The sequence below is a fragment of the Neoarius graeffei genome, chromosome 1, assembly GCF_027579695.1.
Source record: "Neoarius graeffei isolate fNeoGra1 chromosome 1, fNeoGra1.pri, whole genome shotgun sequence".
Classification (NCBI taxonomy): domain Eukaryota; kingdom Metazoa; phylum Chordata; class Actinopteri; order Siluriformes; family Ariidae; genus Neoarius; species Neoarius graeffei.
The window spans coordinates 49,868,982-49,894,384 of record NC_083569.1 but is presented as its reverse complement, the minus strand read 5'-3'; the positions used below and the strand labels follow the sequence as shown (position 1 = coordinate 49,894,384).

Below are 25,403 nucleotides of genomic sequence, written 5' to 3'. Positions count from 1 at the left end.
AAAATTCCTCCAAGCTGGTGTGCAGGACTGATCAACAGTTACCGCAAATGTTTAGTTGCAGTTATTGCACAAGGGGGTCACACCAGATACTGAAAGCAAAGGTTCACATACTTTTGCCACTCACAGATATGTAATATCGGATCACTTTCCTCAATAAATAAATGACCAAGTATAATATTTTTGTCTCATTTGTTTAACTGGGTTCTCTTTATCTACTTTTAGGGCTTGTGTGAAAATCTGATGATGTTTTAGGTCATATTTATGCAGAAATATAGAAAATTCTAAAGGGTTCACAAACTTTCAAGCACCACTGTATGAGCTGATAGCCTAGCAGTACTGTAGAGTAGCCAGTCAGAGCGCATGACTGCTCATATCCAGTGAATGTGGAGAGAATGAAAGAGTATGTACACATGTTCAATCAAGACTGTAGTCCTGCTTAAAAAGGACTTTTGCACACAAGAGATCGTCTATAGAGAGCGATAGTATGCGCTGAATGCCTCCTCAAAAGCCTCCTTTTGTAAAAGTACACAAATCATTACGCACTTTTGTTCTTGCTGTCTATCACACTACACACTGACTTTCTCTCAGTAGGATGGAGAATTACATTAAGTGGTTACACATGCAAGCTGAACTACACTTGGATGTATAACACAAGCTGAATAATCCCAATGCCTACTCTCACTCCTCCTCCTCCTCCTTCTTCTTTCTTTCCATCTTTACTAATGTCCCATAAAGATCTGCCTGTAGTAGAAGGTTAACAGGCTCTGAATGTTCTGTCAGTGTGAAAGCGTGTAGTCAGTAGATTGAGAGTGAACTCCAGGGTCACAATGAAAAGGAGGTAATTGACTCAGTGGGCACACCCTTCCCCCACAGCAATGCTCAGTGGACGTCCCCTTGAGGCTCAGTTAATAGAAGAAGAAACCTTTATTTGTCACATGCACACTTCAAGCACAGTGAAATTCATCCTCTGCATTTAACCCATCTGAAGCAGTGAACACGCGCATGCACACTCAGGTGGGGTTTACATTAGACCGTATCAGCGGATCATCAGATTAACGTTTTTAAAAACGATTAGCGTGCACACAGCAACGCCAATACACGATTCGCGTGCACACAGCAATGCCAATACACGGATACGCTAATCACATGACTAATTAGACGGCACGTAAGTTGAAATGTGTAAATGTGTAATGTGTAAATTTCTCCTCAGCGGCTCGGCTCCGCAGGCATCCTGCGCTCCAAATCACTCCGCCCTGAACAGCGAGTGCCCTCTGGAGGGTGCGCACTCCGGCCCTGCGCAGCTCACAGAGCGCGCGAGTGAAGCGCACGAGCAGTGATTCGGGACTGAGCCGCTGTGTGTGTGATCCCAGTGCATATCGGGCATGCGCGTCACTTACCACTTGCAAGTGGAAGGATGGCAAGCCTAAAGACAATCATAACTACACAATGGGCAGTATTTGCATCAGTATTTGCAGTATTTTCATACTTTTATACTCTTTAATGAAAGGTGATACAAGGCGGAAGTCCGCGCCGTTTTTCAGCAGTCGCGTCACATGACCAACGCCAGCGAATCAGGAAGGTGGATGTCACAGTGACGTTGTCCAATGACGACGTCAGCTAGAGCTCAGCACAGCGTATCCGCGTATCTCAATGTTTACACAGCACCGGACCAGACACAAACTGGGTTGAATACGTGGACCCTGGCGGATTCCCGTTTCCCGGCGTTTTAATGTGAACGGACAGTGCATCCGCGAAGAAAACGAGACAGATACGGTCTAATGTAAACTTGGCCTCAGAGCAGTGGGCAGCCACACCAGAGCACCCGGGGAGCAGTCAGGGATCAGGTACCTCGCTCAAAGGCACTTCAGCCCAAGGCCGCCCCACGTCAACCTAACTGCATGTCTTTGGATTGTGGGGGAAACCGGAGCACCCGGAGGAAACCCACGCAGACACAGGGAGAACATGCAAACTCCACACAGAAAGGCCCTCGCCAGCCACTGGGTTCGAACCCGGAACCTTCTTGCTGTGGGGCAACAGTGCTAACCACTACACCACCGTATCCACCCCTGTTGTTTCTTCCTCTCATCCTCGAATCCAAATACCTTACAATTGATATTTTTCAACTACTACACTGCAAAAACTGGCATCTTAGCAAGAGAAAATATCTTGAATATAGTCAAATTTATCTTGTATTTCCTATTATAAGATTACGATAGTCTTGTTCTATTGGAAGATCTTTTTTTTAAGCATTTATTTCTAGAAAGAAACAAAACTATCTGCCAGTATGAGATCAGTTAAAGCTTGAAATAAGTAAAAGGATCTAAAAACAAGGGGGCGGCACGGTGGTGTAGTGGTTAGTACCGTCACCTCACAGCAAGAAGGTCCGGGTTCGAGCCCCGTGGCCGGCGAGGGCCTTTCTGTGTGGAGTTTGCATGTTCTCCCCGTGTCCGCGTGGGTTTCCTCCGGGTGCTCCGGTTTCCCCCACAGTCCAAAGACATGCAGGTTAGGTTAACTGGTGACTCTAAATTGACCGTAGGTGTGAATGTGAGTGTGAATGGTTGTTTGTCTCTGTGTCAGACTTGTCCAGGGTGTACCCTGCCTCTCGCCCATAGTCAGCTGGGATAGGCTCCAGCTTATCTGCAACCCTGTAGAACAGTCTAAGCAGCTACAGATAATGGATGGATCTAAAAACAAGTTGAATAAGATTATATTTGATTTAGAATGATCAAATAATAATGTGTAGAGGCCAATCTACTGAAATGGGTAAAATAAAATGATATAATTCATTCATCTCCCATAACTGCTTTACTGGTCAGGGTTGCATCCTACCCTGGGAACAGTGGGGATGAGGAACGCAGGATTCAGGAATACACCTTGGATGACCGATCCATCACAAGCTCCACACATTCACCAATATTTCATATTGGTTAATTAAAGCCAAACAAAACCCCCAAAATAAATTCCTTTTTACGGACAGATAATATCCATACAAGACATATTTGATTATTAATTTGTTCATATTTGTACCCATATACTGTGTATTAAACGTTAATTAAAATTAAACGTCCCTGGACGCTGCACTCTCTCCGAGGTTCAAATATCGAGCTCTGAGTACAAATTACGCGAGAGAATCTGATATTGTGATGTAACTTACACACCACATGATTTACCTACCGTAGGCTTAAATCTAGTAGTTACATCACTTCTAAATTGTTGTAAACATCCCTGAAGATGCCTGAGTGTCAAGTGCTTGGATGTAAAAAATATAAATAAAAAAAATTTAAAAATAAAAAAAAAGCCCAAATGTCACAAAGGGAAATAGTTTTTTGGTATCTCCAATCCTGTAAAGGATATTACTTTGAAGGCGCAAGCGGTGAAATGGCTGCATTTCATTGCTTCTCATATCACTGGAATGTTTTTCACTGCTTATTTCTTCCTCCCCGGGCTCATATTCTGGTTCAAACATAGACAGTTCAATGTCTTTTTGTTTAGGAACATTTTCCATGTTTGCACAGCAAAACTCATCTCATCTCATCTCATTATCTCTAGCCGCTTTATCCTTCTACAGGGTCGCAGGCAAGCTGGAGCCTATCCCAGCTGACTACGGGCAAAAGGCGGGGTACACCCTGGACAAGTCGCCAGGTCATCACAGGGCTGACACATAGACACAGACAACCATTCACACTCACATTCACACCTACGGTCAATTTAGAGCCACCAGTTAATCTAACCTGCATGTCTTTGGACTGTGGGGGAAACCGGAGCACCCGGAGGAAACCCACGCGGACACGGGGAGAACATGCAAACTCCGCACAGAAAGGCCCTCGCCGCCCACGGGGCTTGAACCCGGACCTTCTTGCTGTGAGGTGACAGCGCTAACCACTACATCACCCTGCCACCCAACTGCTGATTAATTACAGAAAAAATATTAATTATTAAGATTCAATTCAACACTTCTGTCATTTTTGAAAAAGTTATAAATATACAGTAGTAATATTTTTGAAGAGAGTAAATATGATTATTTTCCAACTATGCCAGGATGGCCCGTTACAGCATCATTAGAATCATCTGTTTTGTTTGTGAATGCGTCTATATAATAAAAAGAAAATCACATGTTGGTTTGAAGATATGAAGTTTATCTTCTCATGTTGAAAAACTCATATTTTTCATACAAAATACATCGCCGATCTGAGTGACATATTTCCTGATATTTCACTCCGATGATGTCACTCCCAGTGTTTTCCCACTGACTAGATGTACATTGTCAAAATGGTGAACCGATTCAAAATTAAAATTCTTTTGATTAGCTTGTATATTTTTTGCGGATGTGTCCATATACTATAAAAAAACATTACACGGTGGGGTAAAGATATGAAGGTCATCTCTTGTTGAAAAATATGTCACGCATTTGCTTCGCTCACTTGTGAATATGTTCGTTACTCGAAGATAAACTTTGTATCTTCGCACAACCGTGTAATATCCTCAGTATACATTGCTTTTTTTTGTTTCTCAGTGCTCGGTTTACAATGCACTGACACTTTAAACTGGCACAAAGTCACTTTACACTCTCCATTATAAAAGGTACATTACCGTTGTATTACTCATTGCTTAATTTGCACTACCAGTTTGTTCTTTTGACTTGCACTGGTTTAATGTTTGTCCTTTGTCTTGTATTTTGTCCTTTCTGTTGCACCATGGGTTTTTGAGAAATGTTATTTTAACCTTACTGCATACTTCAAAATGGATGGGCTGACAAAAAAGACCTCTTGTATCTGAATCTTGAATACTGAATAATCAGTGTTATTCACTTCACCTCTCACTGGTTTTAATGTTACGGCTGACTGGTGTATTTGTTTCTGTTTAATAGCTTGCGTTGGAAAACTCAACAGCATTGTTTCAGATTTTTTTAGGATGTAAATGTCCACATTACTGTTTGAGCATTTTTAGGGTCAAAAGATGCTGGGTTGCCATAGAGACGCAATCTAAGTAGATAACCATAGCAACTAGCTCAAAGTCAAGATCAAAAAATTGAAGTCACTGTGTGTGACAGGCGTAACTGATTGAGGTCAAATGTGGGCAAGACTGCATGTCAAAAGCGGTCCCCTGGCAGTGAAGTTCTGCGAGCGATGGATAGATGGATAGGCTCTAATCAGAAATATGCTGTTATTTATTTCAGGTATTAAATTGAAATAAAATTCTCTATGGCAAAAAGTAATGTTGAACCCATATGAAAATGTTCTAGTATAGACAAAATACAAGTAAAATATATTTTGAATATATGGCAGTTGTGTATGGGACAAATTTCTCAGTAGTGTGTGTGTGTGTGTGTGTGTGTGTGTGTGTGTGTGTGCTTCCTCCACTAGATAGCAGCACTGTACTCATAGAGGGATAATACATATATTGTATATTATGTGTATAACATGTACTTTACCAGTGTCTATAAACTCATCGACACATCTCATTCAATACTATGCAATGCTTTTATTAATAAAAGCAGTTATTATATCGACAGTGTTTTTTCCTTGTGAAAACACTGTCTTTATACAAAGGTATTTTTATAAACCACTTTCCACTTAACTATATTGCTAAGCATTGCGTTCACTGACACTACGTTCCCTCGTGTCCGCATAGGATTCCTTCGGGTTCTGTTTTCCTCCTGCTCTCCAGAAACATGCTGGTCGGTGGATTGGCCACATAAAATTACTGCCATCTGGGATGCATCCCCTCTTTTACACCTAATTTCACTTCAGACATAGCCACAAACCTGGACAGGCTCCAATCTAAACCCATGTATAGAGTACTGGAATCTCTAACTAATATATATATATATATATATATATATATATATATATATATATATATATATATATTATATATATATATATATATATATATATATATATATATATATATACACACACACACACACACACACACAAACAGCAAGACCCGTCTGAAACAGCACCAGCCATTCCTGGCTCACTGCCATGGAAATTGTGGCACAGGTGACTGTTGGCAAGGCAACCTGAACCTCCCCAGGTGACTGTTGGCATGTCAACCTGAACTACCCCAGGCGACCATTTACAAGGCAACCTCCCCTCCCCTTCCTAATAAATTACCAACGTTCCCCAGTCCAGAATATCATTAGGTAGAGGAATATGGAAACCACTGGAAACCATGCAAAGGCAACAGAGGCATCAGGATAAAGAGCTCGTCCAGTGTAGAGAAGATAACAGACTTCTTCAAAGAGTTCAGTAATTATCAGGCAGTTACTGTAGTGAAGATTGTTTATTCCAGCAGTTAGAGAAATATGCATGTCTGAAATGGGCTGGATTCGGTTACTGTATCCAAGTATTAGGTTTCCTGCTGCATTCCAGTGCAAGAAGAGTTGTCTGGGGGAAAAAAAATCCTCTTAGTTAATAAAATAAGTCTGGAATGTAGTAAACCGGAAATCTCGCTAAAAGCACTTCCATTTGTTCTTTCAAAAGAAAATCATTTCCAAATCACTCATTGGAACATAGTAACTCCATATGAACTTTGTCACACACACTGTCTCTCTCTCTCTCAAGGCAGCTTCTCCTTGTCAGAAACAGACTCATAATTTTGGCCTTATGACTCAGTGCTGTTGGCGGCATGGTGGTGAAGCGGTTAGCATTGTTGCCTCACATCAAGAAGGTCCGGGTTCGAGCCCCGTGGCTGACGAGGGCCTTTCTGTGTGGAGTTTGCATGTTCTCCCCGTGTCCGCATGGGTTTCCTCCGGGTGCTCCGGTTTCCCCCACAGTCCAAAGACATGCAGGTTAGGTTAACTGGTGACTCTAAATTGACCGTAGGTGTGAATGTGAGTGTGAATGGTTGTTTGTCTCTGTGTGTCAGCCCTGCGATGACCTGGCGACTTGTCCAGGGTGTACCCCGCCTCTCGCCCATAGTCAGCTGGGATAGGCTCCATCTTGCCCGTGACCCTGCACAGGATAAGTGGTTATGGATAACGGATGGATTCAATGCTATTTGTCTGACTGTCACTTATTCCTAATTTGTACTTACTATAAGGGGTTTTTTTTAATGAGGAGGGTATTATACTCATTATTAAAATGCAGGGAATCGTTTGACAAAGCTGCGCATATGTATTAGCATACAATGTGATTTCCTGCTTGCGTTTGTTCATTGTTCTGTTTATGTTTGGCCATGTGCCATTGTTTTGGTTCCCATCCTGTCTCCACCTCAGTCTGTCATTGGTTAGTTGCCATACTATGTTCATCTATTCTGTATTACCTCCTTAATTACTTTGGTTATGTATACCCTGTTGTGTCTTGATATGTTGGAGAAGTTTTGTTGATTGCTTGGATTTGCTTTTGTTTTTCTGGTTTTCTGACTTCATGTTCATTATGGATTTTACTTTGATAACTTTATTTATGTGTTTTGACCCATGCAATGGACACTGATGATTTGCCCAAATAAAGCTACACTGAGCCTCATCTTTGATTTCCACACTTTTGTCAAAATGTCATGATCATTTTTACTACTTTACATATAACTTCAACGTTTGTTTGTCTACTCGCTGTAAATTAAAAGCAACACAAAGATTGAACAAAAATAAACAAAATATTCACAGGAAATTCTTCTAATGTAGTGTCATTTATCTGTATGATTAAATGCCCCCAAATTACCGGAAATACTGAAGTTGTTTTCTTTATATTCTGACACATTTTGGGAGTAGTGCAGTGTAATGCATTCTACAGCAGAGAAAAAGCTCAAAAGATCTATAAAACTGTAACTACAGCCTGTACCATGGTCAAGAACTGTGATAGTACTTATACTAACTTATACTTCAACACTGAGACCGGGGAATATGAAACTCTTCTTTTAAAGCACCCTGAATACATGTACATGTCTTCAGGAAAAATTCTAGTGTTCTCCATAACATATTTGGTTCTTCTTATTTTCACCTACCTTCGATCGAAATTTGATATTCCTTTTCCCAATAGTGGTGATGCCTGTATTTAATATCACACCCAAGCATGAAGACAAAGCTTCATTGGATTTTCTTCATTCCCCAGGGATCCTTGATTGAATAATGGGAGGGTAACAAGAGCTTGAGGCTTTTACCAGAAACTGCCCCCAGAACTGAATTAACATCACCTTCCTACAGACCAACACCCAACATCATGGTCATGAAAGAGAGGATCGAACTAATCGCAGATCAAAAGCATGTTTTAATGGCCAAAAGTAAACCTGAGAGCTTCAGCAGACCATCATTCTGCAACAAGATCTCCATTTACAATATGATGTCAGATTTGGATAATGTCACTGCAGTGAAGTGTTAATCAAGGACGCTAATAGACTGTAATGTTCCTCCTTGGGGTGGAAAAAAAAATGTCAGTATAGAGTTACACACATACACTAGGAGGAAATAATATCTCTCCAAGCCCATGGTTATAGAGTAGCGACTCAGTTATATGAAGACAAGAGCAAAGTAGAAAACTGCTTTTAGTAGAATGGCAAGTGCAATGGAATAAATATAATGTACACAGCATACACTAAGTTTAAAAACCAAAAAAAAAACAACAACAACAACAAAAAGACAGTCATCTATATCCCCCGCCCTACATACCAACTGTATATACCAAGTTTCAAGATATTATTTGTCAAATTTTTCAAGTTCTGCTGCAGGAAACCAACCCTACCTCTTTACACTGACCTCAGTAGCCCATGGCATAAACCCACCGGACCTTTGATCCAGGTGAGCTAAAAATTCTCACATTTCTTAGTATCAAAAGGCACATATACATTACTTCATCAACACATATACCAACTTTCAACACCATACCACTCATAGTTTTCAAGTTCTGCTCCAGAAACAAAACCTACCCCTAAGACTAACCTGAGAGACTAAGTCTGAAATTGTTTTCATGGAAACATGAAAAATTTAAATTTCTCAAATTTCTTAGTATGAAAAGGCACATCAGTCCGTGTATCATCCGATCATTCAAGTATTCCATTCAATCTGGAAAACGAAAAACAAAAAAAACACTCAATATTTCGTTTTTCTGTATGACCAAAAAATGAGGGATTGGTGTTTGTTTTCCTTTTTCCAACTCAAAACAGAACAAATAATAAACAGGGAAACCAAAACGAAATAATAACTCTAATTTACGATTATTGATTTTCTCTATTCCCCACGCTACATTAGCCTTCCCATGATCCTCAGCGACAGTCCATCATCATCTCTGCATCTATGAAACAGAAAAATTGCATGTGCATGTATATATCAAGTAATTTATTCATACATCCTATTCATTTAATATATTAAGCTATTAATGTTAAGCTGATGATCTCTTAATTATTATTATTCTCTCAATATAATAGTAATCTGTACTCGAGTTGAGGGGGGATGGGGGGATGCTTTCCCCCCGGAATAAAAAATGGTCAAAATCATCCCCCCTCCCTTCCCTTGAGCAATTTTATCAATAAATGTGGACATTACTTCTATTTAACATTGGAATTAGAAATGCCATTCCACGTAGCTTTGCTGAAACTGAGCATACAATAAGCTCCCGCGAGAGAGGGCACACGCAAGCGAAGCGTTTGAGGAGGTGACATTCAGTTGGGGTTCCGTTATTTTTGATTTCATTCAGCGTCAATGACAGCAGCGGATTGTAGCATCATGGCCAAGTGGAGTGGGCAGCAAGACCTAAGCAAGTTCGGATTTAAGATCGCAAGAAAAAAACATTTCAGGGGGTAAGTCAAGAGTTACGAATATCAGTCACACTTTCTGTGAGCCCACTATCACACTGTAAAGTTACCGATATGTGGGCGGCAGATAACAACACAGCTATCATAATGAATGTTAGTTTGGAGTCTAGCCAGCTATCGATAGCTTACTCAGGTTCATGTTAGCTTTGATTTCTTGTATAAGGCCATTAATTTAATCAGCCTGCACGTTCGTTTGTTATTCTTCAGGCAACAAAAAGTGTTATTCAAGACAGGAAGGCTAAAATTAACGACACTAGCAGTTTTGAAGGCTTCATTGCCTCATTAGAGAGCCGGTCACAACATGTAAGGCAGAGCAGGATTGGTGTAGGACTCGACAAAGTGTCTGCTAAAATGCAGCTTTCTTTTTCTTCGTCATAGGCTCTTCTTCTGTCTCCTCAATGGGCCTTTTCCCCTTTCCAAAGAAACTTTCCAAAGATGCCTGCTTTTAACTCATTTTGCTAGCTTGTATCCAGTATGTATCAAAGTGCTGGTATGTATCGAAGCAAAGTATCAAAGTATCCAAGGCAGCTCCTTGGTAACCGTCAACGTTAAGGTGTCACGTGACCTAGATAACAGCGGGAATCAACGTTACAGAAAGAATCCGGTCATTTTTCAAAGCTCAAATCCTCGTTCAGATAATAAGTAAATCAGAAATAACATTATATTTAATTAAATTATCTTATCCACTGCTCTTTATTCCAGATGACAGTCAGCAGCAACTGCAACACAGTGCGACAGGAGCTGGAGGGCCCGGAGTGTGAGACAATACAAGCAGGAGAACCAACAGCTGAAGAGCTGAAGATTTACAATTTACTGTTGCTTGTTTTAGCTTATTGGTTCCCTACCTACCTCTGTATTTAACTTAATGTTCCCAATGTTCAGCTTTGAATAAAAATTCTATTGACTTGATATGAAAAGATTCAGTTGTTCATTTACATTGCCTGCTGAGGTTTTAATAAATTATTTACCAAACGATTTAAAAGGAGCCTACCATGACTAGTGCAATTTGAAGTGTAACTTCATAGTCATGGTAGGCTCCTTTTAAATCGTTTAAATTTACATCACCTTCTTAACGTGTACACCAAGTTTCAAATCCGTATCATACATAGTTTTGGATATATGCTCCGGAAACGAACATTGCTCTTAGAAACTAAGTCAAAATCTATTTTTAATGTACACTACTGTTCAAAAGTTTGGGGTCACTTTGAAATTTCCTTATTTTTGAAAGAAAAGCACTGTTCTTTTCAATGAAGATCACTTTAAACTAATCAGAAATCCACTCTATACATTGCTAATGTGCTAAATGACTATTCTAGCTGCAAATGTGTGGTTTTTGGTGCAATATCTCCATAGGTGTATAGAGGCCCATTTCCAGCAACTCTCACTCCAGTGTTCTAATGGTACAATGTGTTTGCTCATTGCCTCAGAAGGCTAATGGATGATTAGAAAACCCTTGTACAATCATGTTAGCACAGCTGAAAACAGTTGAGCTCTTTAGAGAAGCTATAAAACTGACCTTCCTTTGAGCAGATTGAGTTTCTGGAGCATCACATTTGTGGGGTCGATTAAATGCTCAAAATGGCCAGAAAAATGTCTTGACTATATTTTCTATTCATTTTACAACTTATGGTGGGAAATAAAAGTGTGACTTTTCATGGAAAACACAAAATTGTCTGGGTGACCCCAAACTTTTGAACGGTAGTGTAAAAATTTGAAAAAACTTTTTTCCAAAAATCCAAAATAGCAAAAGGCACCAGTTCACATGTTGCTTGATATGTATACAACGTTTCATGAAGATATCTTCAGTAGTTTTAAAGATATGGCTCGGAAACGAAAACATGACCAGATGGACAGACAGACTTAGTTTGGACAGGGGATAAAAAAAAACAGGATATCTGTATGAAGTACTGGTTATTAGCTCATCTGGCCAATAGGCTGATGAGCGTATGCCATCATGTTGTCTGTCATCCGTCCAGCGCTGTCCACATTTCACGAAAATCGCTTCTTCTCTCTCAATTCTTCACCGATTTTTTTTTTTGGCAGGAAGGTAGGTCTGCCTGGGATGCCTATAGGTTCTACCCAAATTTGCATAATTGCAATTAATAATGAAGATATGGAGTAATTAAGCCCTAACGAGCAGTTTACACACAAATTGCTTCTTCTCTCTCAGTTCTTCACCGATTTTGATTCTTTCTGGCATGAAGGTAGGGGTACCTAGGGGGCATGTAGCTTCTACCCAGAGTTGCTTAATTACAATTATTAATGAAGTTATGGACTAATTAAGCCTTAATGAGCAGTTCAACAAAAAATCGCTTCTTCTCGGTCAAATCCTCACCGTTTTGGATTATTTCTGGTAAATAGGTAGATATTCCTAAGGTGTATAGAGCTTCAACCGTATATCTATTGTAAGGAGCCAACATCCTCCACAAGGCACAAGGGTGGGAGATGAGAGTAGACCTGGGAAGGAAATTGGTCCCCCCCCCCCCCCCCCCCATCACTCAAACATCACTGAGGCCTGACGTCATCATCTGGTCAGAGCAGACGAAGAAGGTCATCCTTGTAGAACTGACTGTCCCATGGGAGGAAGGCTGTGATGAGGCCCATGAGAGAAAGAGAACAAGATACCAAGACCTTGTCCAAGAGTACAGAGAGAAAGGGTGGCAAACTTGGCTGTTCCCAGTTGAAGTGGGGTGCAGAGGGTTCCTGGCACAGTCAGTGTGGACAGTGCTCATTGCACTGGGTATATCAGGGAATGAGCAGGAAACAGCCATGTGCAGGATTGGGGAGGCAGCAGAAAGAGCCTTTTGTTGGCTCTGGCATAAAAGGGAGGAGGAGGGTTGGAGGCCTGGAGCCGATGGGCAGTAATTTGGCCACCACTGCCAACTGGAGGGTGTCATGGTTAAGGTTTGAAACACCTGATGAAGGTTGGGTACCATCTGACGACATCAGTCCTGGGTCGAAGGCCACAGTCGCTCAAATAGATCGACTGCACTTGGCATCCTCGGATGTATTAAAAAAAAACCTTGTATATAGTGTATATAGCTTGCAACATTTATTGTGCAAGATGTCCCACTTTAGATCATTCCTTCTGGACTAGACGGGGCCGGAGTGAGCTATGCCATTATCAACGGTTTTGTTGTGTAAACCTGAGCAGACTGACTGTGCAGATTGGGTGTGTCTCATCTCATCTCATCTCATTATCTCAAGCCGCTTTATCCTTCTACAGGGTCGCAGGCAAGCTGGAGCCTATCCCAGCTGACTACGGGCGAAAGGCGGGGTACACCCTGGACAAGTCGCCAGGTCATCACAGGGCTGACACATAGACACAGACAACCATTCACACTCACACCTACGGTCAATTTAGAGTCACCAGTTAACCTAACCTGCATGTCTTTGGACTGTGGGGGAAACCGGAGCACCCGGAGGAAACCCACGCAGACACGGGGAGAACATGCAAACTCCACACAGAAAGGCCCTCGCCGGCCCCGGGGCTCGAACCCAGGACCTTCTTGCTGTGAGGCGACAGCGCTAACCACTACACCACCGTGCCGCCCCTTGGGTGTGTCTAAAAACAATAATTCATAGATGAATGGTTAAAGGCTTCTTAAAATTCTTATTTCAGAATATGTGTAATCCTCTGCATGATGGAGAAAAAAAAGTGTGTGTGTGCCCACAGCAACATCCTTATCTGTGTTATGGATTAAAATGTTTTGAGAAAGACGTTTTGTTGTGAGAAACCAGAGAGTGAGTGAAAGTGTTGTTTTTTGGGCATGCAGAGAGAGAGAGAGAGAGTGTGTCTCGGACAACACCGGTGTATATTCATGAAGCTTCTTTCATAAGATCTCTCTCTCATGAAGTCTTGGTGCCTGCTTGCAATTATTTATTGAAGGGGAAACAGAAAATTTACTTCACAATCTAACAGTAGAATTTTTGCAAGAGCAATGCTTTCCAATCCTGCTCCTGTACTTCATATTAGAATATTTTAGTCCCCACTCTAACATCTCGCAAAAGCTTCTTAATGAGCTGATTGTATTAACCTACAAAACAATCATATAATTAATGATTTGAAGAAGTTATCATACATTTTTAATAATCAGCTTAACCTGATTACATTATGATTCTTCATTGGAACAAATGAATAAGTTGAAGGTCACATGGGGCAGGTCTGAGAGCACATGTTCAGCACTGCCCACTACTCTGGGCACAGTATTAATAAGGCATAGTAACTGGACAATGCCAAAGATGTGTCCCTTTACTCCAAGCGAGCATTATTTATTCACAAAGTCAAGACAAGAAACAATGGAAATTTCCTCATGGCTCAACAATTTACAGTAATAACACTTCAGTCAGAAGATGGCAGCAAAAGCATGGTTTCACTCTCGCCTCACCTTTCTGCAAGAAGGTGTACTTGTTTAAGATATAACACACATGCTTGCCAGTATACTGAGAATATTTATTGGACAATGAACAAAAAGATGAACTGAAATCTGGGCCCTGAAGTTTGATAATCAGAGATTACATCAATGCCATTATTGTGATGAATTGATACCGGTACCTCATACCAGCATTTCTCAACCTTTTTTCAGTCACGGCATCCTTCAGAAGTATGCAAATTCTCAAGGCACCCCCATATAAAATATACGCAGTCACGCTGACCATACGCTGACCTCGGCAGTGACGTTGTGACATGGGAAAGGGGGCCGTGAGACAAATTTTGATGATGCATGAGGCGGCGATGATCTGCATTAGTGTAACTATCGTTTTTTGGAATTTTAATTCATTTTATTTATTTCAATGTTAGAATATATAATTTTTTTGACGGCGCCCCTAACGAAGCCAGACGGCACCCCAGTTGAGAAAGGCTGCCTTATACAATCAACCCAACTATGATGATTACCAGAGGTGGACAAAGTACCCAACTTCATTACTTAAGACAAAGTACAGATCCCACTGGTCAAATGTTACTCCGATACAAGTGAAAATTGTCCAGTCAAATTTTTACTTGAGTTAAAGTACTGAAGTACTTGCTTTTAAAAATACTTAAGTATTAAAAGTACAGGGCGGCACGGTGGTGTAGTGGTTAGCGCTGTCGCCTCACAGCAAGAAGGTCCGGGTTCGAGCCCCGTGGTCGGCGAGGGCCTTTCTGTGTGGAGTTTGCATGTTCTCCCCGTGTCTGCGTGGGTTTCCTCCGGGTGCTCCGGTTTCCCCCACAGTCCAAAGACATGCAGGTTAGGTTAACTGGTGACTCTAAATTGACCGTAGGTGTGAATGTGAGTGTGAATGGTTGTCTGTGTCTATGTGTCAGCCCTGTGATGACCTGGCGACTTGTCCAGGGTGTACCCCGCCTTTCACCCGCAGTCAGCTGGGATAGGCTCCAGCTTGCCTGCGACCCTGTAGAACAGGATAAAGCGGCTAGAGATGATGAGATGAGATGAGATTAAAAGTACATTTTCTGTTAACGCATTGTTGTATTATTGCCACAACGCTTACAAAACCTAATGCCTCTGAAGCAACCGACTGGATTATTTTGTGAATTCACAAAATGAACGCATGCTGTGCCATCATGCTGGTTTAACGTTAAGCTAGCTAGTCAGTGAAACTCCACCTGACATGCTAGCAAACTCTTTTCAAACTCAAAATCATATTGGGTCTCTAACGCGACTAGAAAAGAAAGATTTCTACATTCTGTTTATTTGGCAAGATTATGCTAAAACATGTTTCTAAAAGGACTTCAGATAAGTTAACATTATTCATGTTAGCGTAACTCTGTGTTTACATGCTAACTAACAGTGTCCAAGTTAACTAGCTATGTGTAAATGTTAGCCGTGGACAAGACTACGGCAACTTGGCGGGCAAATCCATAGAAAGTCATTTGACTAACCAGACTGTACAGCTATTGCAACATTATCATTAGCTCTAAAAGCACGGACAACTTCATTGCAAGCTTTCTCTTGGAATAAAACGTTTACATCCCTCAATATGCTTCTGCAGGTCGGACGGCGAGTTTTTGTAGGACGTGATGTGGTTTGTTTTCGGCAAACAAAGCAAACATTTAAAATGAAACAAATCTTTAATCCTTGCAGAAAACTGAAACATGGGTTCCAGCTATAGCCATGGGTGCATGCATTCTCCAAAAGAACCGCCTCCGTTCATTCTGCCATCAACTGATCGAGTTCAAATAACATTGCTGAGAAATCACTGAACTTGATTGTATACAGTCTATGGACGTGACGTGACCCTAGTGATTACTGATCGGCTGTCTCAGTGTCACCTGCAAAAAACCCATCACGTTTTAGAAAAGAAAAAAAAACCATCCACTTTCAAAGCCACTTCATAGTAACGAATAACGAGGACCTTGATAGAAATGTAGTGGAGTGAAAAGTACGATATTTGCCTTTCAAATGTAGTGAAGTTAAAGTCAGAAGTTTTAAAAAATAATAATACTTAAGTAAAGTACAGATACTCGACAAGTGTACTTAGTAGAAATGTACTTCGTTACTGTCCACCTCTGATTATTACCATGATTATAATATTATGTAGTGCACAGAGGAGAATCAAAAATCATACTTTTTCACATGCAGAATGATAGAGTTGTGTGTGCTATTAAACCAGCATTTCATATTTGTCAAATTTTGACTGTGTCTCAAAATGTAGGGTATTTTACACAATACCTCAGTCACTGTGGCATTTGGTGAAGAGGAACAGTGTCAGGGTTCCATCTTTGAACTTACCTAAAAGAGAGAGAAAAGGAAATTGAAAGCATTTTAGAAAAGTGTGTTTGTGTCTGTGTAATATCTGAATATCTGACAGTTTTGATCCTGTCGGGACTTTTGTGTTGTCCCCATAAGGAAACCTGAAGGAACCAAAATCTTTTAGGTTATTGAGGTTATGTTTAGGTTTAGGTGTGTGTGAGAGACAGGGAGAGAGAGAGAGAGAGAGAGAGAGAGAGAGAGAGAGAGGAAAACAAAGTTAGATTTTTGCCGTATATGAGCTCCAGCAATTATCACATTTATAGTTTGACAGTAACACAGAAAGTAACTGAACCTCTCGAGCTATTCTGGTTTTATAGGATTTGGAAGATACGATCAATACAAGAAGGAACATTTTCGGAAAGCGTAACTAATGAATGAAACAGAACGACTTCTGGCACTGCAACAATACATCTGTCTGTCAATCTGCCATGCAAAGCACATCAATCTGGACATTAGACACAATCATTAAATCAAGGTTAATCTAATTGAACTCCACACAAATTATATTTCTCACATCACTGAAAGTGTCTTATTTCGAACAAGGAAAGCAGAGATTCCTTGATGGGAAACTGCTGTGTTACTTTTCTTTCAGGTGAAAATGGTCTTAAGCATCAAATGCAAAAGAAATTCACTGCTCTGGCAGCAAAATGAGGAATTTTAAAACTGTAGAGCCTAAAACCCAATCTAATAATTTAACCCTTTGATGCAAAACATGGGTCAAAAGTGACCCGGCTGAGTTTTTATCTTCTATATCTTTGCAATAAATTAATTCCATCATTCAGTATTCAAGGTATTCCTCAATTAACTTGTTTTTGATCGTCATACATACTTATTTTATTTTTTCCTTTCTTACTTTTTGAATAAAAACCCTTTTTGTACCACTACCCTTCTAATGCACAACATGGGTCAAAAACGACCTGCATTCATTTTCCAGGTTATTTCATGTATGGCTCAGTGTTTCTATGATATACTTTTGAAATCAATTCATTTTGTCATTTACTTTTCCAAATATGCAGTAAATATCTTGTTTTTGTTTAGCACAAATCATCATTTTTATTTTTCCTTTCTTAAGTTATGAACAAGCACAGCTTTTGTAATTCTACATCAAGTTTACACACATGGGTCAGAACCGACCTGCATGCATTTACTCCAGCGTTTGGTGGGAACTGTGAATTGTGCTTGTGTCAGACATTTCACAGCTCAGCACAGCACAGCGCCCTTTGCCCATCTTATACATGCAAGTAATGTTTTTCAATTGTTCTAACATTACCTTAGAAAAAAACTGATTATGTTTAAGTTACCTTGAGAGTGAGTAGATTACTCGTCAGAAAGTTACAAGTAATTACTATTAGCTACCGAGCTGTTGACATATTCTACTTTAGTTAGCTAATTTTATTGTAGTTGGCTTAGTTAACTACATAGTTAATAAATAAATAACTGGCCCCATTCACTGCTAAAGTAATTACTTGAAACAAATTATTATTATAGTATTAAGACACTTAATTTTAAATCACACTTGAATGACCCATGTGTAGTAATATAAAAAGTATTTTTGTTCATAAAGTAGGAAAGAAAAAATTAAACGAATGATTTGTGGTAATTAAAAACAAGATATTTAAAGAATACTTGGAATATTCAATCATAAAATAAACTGATTTCAAAAGATAGAGCGAAGAAAAACTCAGTCAGCATGAAATAACCTGGACAATGAATGCAGGTCATTTTTGACCTATGTTGTGCATTAGAAGGGGTGTGCGTATGTTTTGCATCAAAGGGTTAAAGAGGTTTTTAGCGACTAAATGTGTACAATCAGCGCTCACACACAAATAGACCCTGGTCAAGAGTGTGCGAGATACACAGTCAAGACTGAATTCGTTGTGCTTTTTGTACTAACAAGAAAAGAAGGGCACAGGGATAAAGCATCTCAGCCAAATAATTTATTGAGATAAAAAGGAAGAAAACCAGCAATACACTAAGGCATAGTCAAGACCAGTGCAGTGAAACAATACCATGACAAATGTGCTGGAGATTTCCAAGGATGTCTAAAAAGAAAAACAGGAAATAAAAAAAGGAAGGGGCAGAAGAGAACAGAGGTCCTGTACTTCTTTCTGGAAATGGCAAGACTTCAAAATACTATTTAATCCTCCCCCGCTAGGCTAAGACAAAAGACACACACACAAGCCAGACATTCATAAAATGGGTACTCAGCTCTCCCAGGCTTCCTCGGATTGTAACACACTCTAATGTGGGTGTTGTATTTGTGCATATGTTCTGAGCCTTAATGAAATTTGCTCAAGAAAGAAAGAAAGCAAGAAAGAAAGCAAGAAAGAAAGAAAGAAAGAAAGAAAGAAAGAAAGAAAGAAAGAAAGAAAGAAAGAAAGAAAGAAAGCAATTTAATAGGTACGTAGGATCCAAAAGTCTAAGTCCACTACCTTTTGAAATGTTTTATCAGTAATAAAAAAAAAAAAACAGAATTCTGACAGTATCCACCAAGTGCCAGTGTTTACAGTATGCCATATCAGGCAGTCTAGAATTGCTTAATTGTTGTTATGCCTTGCCTATAATGCCATATTTAACCCTGGACTTATTGTCAGTTGTTGAGAGCTTGATGTATTATCGATTGCATCCAGCTCTATTGGTGTGTTCATGTGCAAATCTGGTTACTTCTGGGTTCACTCACTCACTTCCAGTAACTGCTTTATCCTGTTTATGGTCACGGTGGGTCCAGGAACACTGGGCACAGGGTAGGAATTCATACTGGATGGGAGGCCAGTTCATTGTAGGCTACCATGTACACACAATTACATATTCATTCACACCTCGGAGCAATTAATTTAGCCAGTCCACCTACTGGCATGTTTTTTGGTTGATGGGAGAAAACCAGAGCACCTTGAGGAAACCCATGCAGACAGAGCAAACAAGCACAGAAACTATACACAGACTATAACCTGAGCATAGAATTGCACCAGGCCGCTGTAGTTGGCAATAACGCAACCCACTGCACTACTCTGCCACCCCTACTTCTGAATTTCTTCATACAGTGGTACTTGAAAGTTTGTGAACCCTTTAGAATTTTCTATATTTCTGCATAAATATGACCTAAAACATCATCAGATTTTCACACAAGTCCTAAAAGTAGATAAAGAGAACCCAGTTAAACAAATGAGATAAAAATATTATACTTGGTCATTTATTTATTGAGGAAAATGATCCAATATTACATATCTGTGAGTGGCAAAAGTATGTGAACCTTTGCTTTCAGTATCTGGTGTGACCCCCTTGTGCAGCAATAACTGCAACTAAACGTTTCCGGTAACTGTTGATCAGTCCTGCACACCGGCTTGGAGGAATTTTAGCCCATTCCACCGTACAGAACAGCTTCAACTCTGGGATGTTGGTGGGTTTCCTCATATGAACTGCTCGCTTCAGGTCCTTCCACAACATTTCGATTGGATTAAGGTCAGGACTTTGACTTGGCCATTCCAGAACATTAACTTTATTCTTCTTTAACCATTCTTTGGAAGAACAACTTGTGTGCTTAGGGTCGTTGTCTTGCTGCATGACCCACCTTCTCTTGAGATTCAGTTCATGGACAGATGTCTTGACATTTTCCTTTAGAATTCACTAGTATAATTCAGAATTCATTGTTCCATCAACGATGGCAAGCCGTCCTGGCCCAGATGCAGCAAAACAGGCCCAAGCCATGATACTACCACCACCATGTTTCACAGATGGGATAAGGTTCTTATGCTGGAATGCAGTGTTTTCCTTTCTCCAAACATAACGCTTCTCATTTCAACCAAAAAGTTCTATTTTGGTCTCATCCATCCACAAAACATTTTTCCAATAGCCTTCTGGCTTGTCCATGTGATCTTTAGCAAACTGCTGACAAGCAGCAATGTTCTTTTTGGAGAGCAGTGGCTTTCTCCATGCAACCCTGCCATGCACATCATTGTTGTTCAGTGTTCTCCTGATGGTGGACTCATGAACATTAACATTAGTCAATGTCAGAGAGGCCTTCAGTTGCTTAGAAGTTACCCTGGGGTCTTTTGTGACCTCGCAGACTATTACACACCTTGCTCTTGGAGTGATCTTTGTTGGTCAACCACTCCTGGGGAGGGTAACAATGGTCTTGAATTTCCTCCATTTGTATACAATCTGTCTGACTGTGGATTGGTGGAGTCCAAACTCTTTAGAGATGGTTTTGTAACCTTTTCCAGCCTGATGAGCATCAACAACGCTTTTTCTGAGGTCCTCAGAAATCTCCTTTGTTCGTGCCATGATACACTTCCACAAACGTGTTGTGAAGATCAAACTTTGATAGATCCCTGTTCTTTAAAATAAAACAGGGTGCCCACTCACACCTGATTGTCATCCCATGGATTGAAAACACCTGACTCTAATTTCACCTTCAAATTAACTGCTAATCCTAGAGGTTCACATACTTTTGCCACTCACGGATATGTAATATTGGACCATTTTCCTCAATAAATAAATGACCAAGTATAATATTTTTGTCTCATTTGTTTAACTGGGTTCTCTTTATCTACTTTTAGGACTTGTGTGAAAATCTGATGATGTTTTAGGTCATATTTATGCAGAAATATAGAAAATTCTAAAGGGTTCACAAACTTTCAAGCACCACTGTATATTTTATCTCTTTGTCATCTCCTTTTCTTGCCCTGTTATCTTGCCATACTCTAGTTTCATAGCCTTAGTTTGTGTTTATTTACCTCATTTTGCCTTTTGTCTTGTTTTTTGGATATTCTGAGTGCTCGGTCAATAAATCTCCAGGCAATAGCTCCAGTATAAGAGGAAGAAAACAATTTAGGCATGCTGTTATAGAAAAGGATAGAAGACTCGTGGGTGTTGGGTCACATCACACACCCTGTCATTGATTATTATTTTCTTATAATTGTACACCCCATCATGTTACTTAAAACATAACCAAATCATGCTGAAACCTTGGGCTGGACAAATTTAATAGATAGAGAGTCTGCCCAAACATTAGTTACATTAGCTAAGAGCCAATATGACATGATGGAGTTGTCTTATATTGATCGTCTGCTGTGGTTTATCCAGCCAACGGTGCTGTGTGATGATGGATCTAAATGCAAAATGTGTGTTGTGGGGGGAGGGGGAGGGGGAAAGCTGGAACCAATCCCAGCTGACTTCAGGAGAGGTGGGGTATACCCTGGGCTGGTCGCCAATCTATCGCAGGGCTATAAGACAGAGAGACAGACAGCCATTTACACTCACATTCACACCTATGGGCAATTTAGAATAACCATTTGACCTAATCCACCTGTCTTTGGACTATGGGAGGAAACCCTTGCATGGAGGGAACCCATGTGGGCAGGGCTCTACGTTAACTTTGAGACATGGTTGCCCATTCGGGCAACCATTTGTAGAAATCTGGTTGTCCGAACTCAGAACATGGTTGCCCAAATATTACATATTATTATTTTTTTATTTATTATTCAACCTTCTCAGACGCTGTCTGTATCAACAAGCACTGACACTAGCGCCCTGTGCAAGTAATGCAGTAATTAGTCATGTAATGAAGGACATACCAATATGTCAGTCCCCCCAGGATTCCACGGGCCTTTTTTGTGATTGTTGCGGGCTAAAATGTCTGATGTTGCGGGGGGGGCGTTTCCAAAAAATTGCGATGAAAGTTGCGGTGTTTTTTAGGTTTTTGTTGCGGTTACATTGCGGGAGGAAGTGAAAGTTGCGAGAAATTGTTGCGTTTTTCTCTTTTTGTGATTAAAATTGAGTGATATGTTAAATATTAAGTTATTACTGAAAAACTATTGATTAAAAAAACAAAGACACTGAGAAATGGTCCTATAAACAACTTTGCCAATATAAAAGATTACCAGGACTACAAAAATGCAGAAAAATAGGCTTTACTTATCCAAATGCACCTGTTGGTTCAAAAGTTAAAGTGCAGAGAACCTCACAGCACAACATGAAGTTACCTTAAAATATAATATAAATGCCTCAGCTTTCATGTAAAAAAAAAAACTATTAATACTAGTACTGTGTGCAGGCAGTCTCTCCTGAAGACTAAATTAAACAATAATTATAAACTAATAAAATAAATGGCTCAGGCTTCATAGAAGAAAAAAAAACAATTTGAACAGAATCTCACAGTATGATGCTGAAGCTGCCTAAACAATGGAAAATAAAATACCATTTTGGCAAAAATGTTGGCATCCATTAATTTCTTGTATTAAGTAAAAAAATAATGTAAAATGCACACAGTCCTTCACTGTAAACATAACACACTTTCAGGAACAGAATTTAAGCCTACATAAACACTGACTCACACATCATGCAGTGTTGCCAGATACTGCTGACGTTTTCCAGCCCAAAATATGTTCAAAACCCGCCAAAATGCACTTAAAACCGCCCAATCTGGCAACACTGCGCACATGCTGCTTCTCTTAAACATATACACAGAAGTAAGGCGGAAGGTAGTTTGTCGATGTCACCTCAAGATGACGCCAACGATTGGTCAAATTTGCGGGAAAGTTGCGGTGATTGGATATAATTGCAACACCGCCCTGAATTTGCAGGGATTGGTTGAATTTGCGTTAAAGTTGCAAATCGCAACATCGCGAAATCTTGGAGGGTCTGAATAGAACACTGAATATGCACTACGCGATAATTATTAGCAATGGGAAACTGCATTGCAAGCCCGCGATGTGCAAATGTGAATTCTACTAGCTGTTGAACATCCCGTAATGATAACATGGACGCGGTCTTTCCGAGTCAAACAATCGCAAATCGTGATGGAATTTCATCATAATATGAATGAATAAACATCGTTTTTCACGCAAGTTGACATATTTGGGTAGTTGCCCGATCGGGCAAGCATTTGTGAGAGTCTGGTTGTCCGAATCTATTGAATGGTTGTCCCGGGCAATCGGGCTACTGTTAATGTCGAGCCCTGGTAGGCAAGGGGAGAACATGCAAACTCCACAGAGAAAGACCCCAATCGACCAGCAGGTTCAAACCCAGAACCTTCTTACTGTGAGGTAACAGTGCTAACCACTGGGCCACCTATGGAAATAAAATATAATGTAAACATATTTTTCATGACATTTTTATGAACCATATAATTCCTTGAGCCCACGAAAGGAACCAAGAATTGTATTCATTGCAGATAAAGTATGTACACAAAGAAGCTTAAAACCACACAGTAAGGTACTCAGCGCAGATCTTTGGTACAGTTGAATAGAGGGCAGATATAGTTGAAGTTATGCTTTCCCCACTGTTAGTCACTCAGAGCTGAGCTGCACTGAACTGCTGCTCACACTTCAGTGTCAAACTTAGATGTATGACAGCAGGATAAGTCACAGGCCTCGAGTATGCATGTAGTAAGCAGAAATACAGTAGGTTGCTGTTATTTTACACAGCAGTGAGCTGAACCCATGCTGTGCTACATTTAGCTATGAAGTACACAACTGACAAGGTGGAAATATATACATTTAAGGCCAAAGTTTACATACACCTAGGCTAAAGATATTCAATCTCAGTTTTTCTCCACACAACATACATTTCATGTTCCCATACATTTTTGGCGGCATGGTGGTGTAAGTGGTTAGCACGATCACCTCACAGCAAGAAAGTTTTGGGTTCGAGCCCAGTGGCCGGCAGGAGTCTTTCTGTGTGGAGTTTGCATGTTCTCCCCGTGTCTGCATGGGTTTCCTCCACAGTTCAAAGACACGCGGTTAGGTTAATATGGGACGGCCTTGGGCTGAGGTGCCCTTGAGCGAGGCACCTAACTCCCAACTGCTCCCCGGGCGCTGTTAGCATGGCTGCCCACTGCTCTGGGTATGTGTGTGTGTGTGCGCGCTCATTGCTCACATGTGTGTGTGTTCACTGCTTCAGATGGGTTAAATACAGAGAGGAATTTCATAAGTGTATGCGTGATGAATAAAGTTGTTGTTCTTCTTATAAGGGACCAAGCAGCAAGGCAAGAGAACACAGGAGTTTTTGGTTCGAAAGGCAGGATTTTATTTACCCAAAAAAGTTTAAGAAGCCTTTGTCACACAGTAAAATTTGTCCTCTGCATTTAACCCATCTGAAGCAGCGAACACCCACACAAGTGAGCAATGAGCACACACACACATACTCAGAGCAGTGGGCAGCTATGCTCCAGCACCCAGGGAGCAGTTGGGGGTTAGGTGCCTTGCTTAAGGGCACTTCAGCCCATGGTTGCCCCATGTTAACCTAACCACATGTCTTTGAACTGTGGGGGAAACTGGAACACCCGGAGGAAACCCACACAGACACGGGGAGAACATGCAAACTCCACACAGAAAGGCCCCCATCAACGGCTGGGCTCAAACCCAGAACCTTCTTGCTGTGAGGCGACAGTGCTAACCTCTACACTACCGTGCCACCCAAAAATTTACAAAGACCAAACTTAATAATAACTAGGCCTATAAAAGAGGTCAACAAACTATACCTTGCCTTGAGCTACAAACATCTGACATGATGTTAACTGAAGAAAACTGACCTAACGCAATGAGACAATAGAGAACACATATAGTGGCTTGGCCAAACCAAATAAAACAGAAGGGGTAAACAAAAATAAATACTGACTACAAACAGATACAAAGCAAAACTAACTAAAGCCAAAATTCCCTTCGGGCACATGGTCTCATCACATCATCCTGTGGAGGACGGCCCCATATGGACAGTTGAAAGTCACGTCTGGTTGGAGTCTCATCACATCGCTCCTGTAGAGGACGGCTCCATATGGACAGTTGAAAGTCCCACTTGGAGGACGCTCTGGACACTTACAGTAATGCTTTTATGGCTGAGGACTACAGTTGACTTGCTAACTTTAGGACTGCAGTTGTCATGAACAGTTTTGCGCTCAAGTTT

The 25,403-nt window shown here is 40.5% G+C and overlaps 1 protein-coding gene across 2 annotated transcripts in view; it reads right to left on the bottom strand.

Annotated features, from left to right (window-relative positions):
- The window catches only part of ank2b (ankyrin 2b, neuronal), a 359,605-nt gene that overhangs the window by 298,568 nt on the left and 35,634 nt on the right, over positions 1-25,403 (bottom strand). Inside the window, exon 2 of one of the 2 annotated variants that reach the window (XM_060933349.1) lies at positions 16,422-16,481. The exons of the other annotated variant lie outside the window; for it this stretch is intronic. The gene's annotated coding sequence lies outside the window, so the exon portion shown is untranslated. The remainder of the gene's footprint in view (positions 1-16,421; positions 16,482-25,403) is intronic. 2 annotated transcript variants of the gene reach the window in all.